This window comes from Anneissia japonica, unplaced genomic scaffold, assembly GCF_011630105.1.
Source record: "Anneissia japonica isolate Jap-2015-1 unplaced genomic scaffold, ASM1163010v1 scaffold106109_len1151_cov197, whole genome shotgun sequence".
Classification (NCBI taxonomy): domain Eukaryota; kingdom Metazoa; phylum Echinodermata; class Crinoidea; order Comatulida; family Comatulidae; genus Anneissia; species Anneissia japonica.
The window spans coordinates 1-605 of record NW_022758390.1 but is presented as its reverse complement, the minus strand read 5'-3'; the positions used below and the strand labels follow the sequence as shown (position 1 = coordinate 605).

Genomic DNA, 605 nt, shown 5'->3' with positions numbered 1-605 from the left:
TTGTTATACAGTATTTTCGTACTGTATAACATTGTAAATGCTTTTTTGAAATAGTCATTTTCTTGGATTTTCCTGAACACCAACATCTGAAACCTTGCAGTGATGGGCTTGTTAGTCATTTGCAAGATGTAACCACGTAAACGGACATGCAAATAGATAAAGAGTTCTCCAACCATAGACACCAGAAAAAATATGTTGAAATACAAACTACACTAGTGAAGTTATTGAACAGCTCTTACAAGTTACTGTAACTTCGATTTTTTAATTTTATCTCAGAAACTACATAGCAGCTTTGCAAACCAGGGAGGAGATCTTGAGTACTCTTTGTGGTTCTCTCTTGTCAAAAAAGACTGGGTAGCTGAAAAAAATCTTGTCAAGTCTACATTCGGTAAGATAACTTTTCAAAAAAATAATTTGTGCTTTACCCATTTATATTTTATACTTGTTGAAGTATTTCAATGCATTTATAAGCTTAATTTCCACCATTTAATTTAATACAGTATATATCAGCATTTGGGTCAGGCATTTCATGTGTTATAAAATATGTGAATGTTGTCTATCTTTGCAGAATACGCTGTGAACATAATTGAAATGGCTCTGTACAT

At 32.2% G+C, this 605-nt stretch overlaps 1 long non-coding RNA gene across 2 annotated transcripts in view; it reads left to right on the top strand.

Annotated features, from left to right (window-relative positions):
* Positions 1-605, top strand: part of LOC117125257 — a 1,123-nt gene extending 518 nt beyond the window's left edge. For both annotated transcript variants that reach the window (XR_004448079.1, XR_004448078.1), the window contains exons 2-3: positions 277-388; positions 569-605. This is a non-coding gene — a long non-coding RNA (uncharacterized LOC117125257). The remainder of the gene's footprint in view (positions 1-276; positions 389-568) is intronic.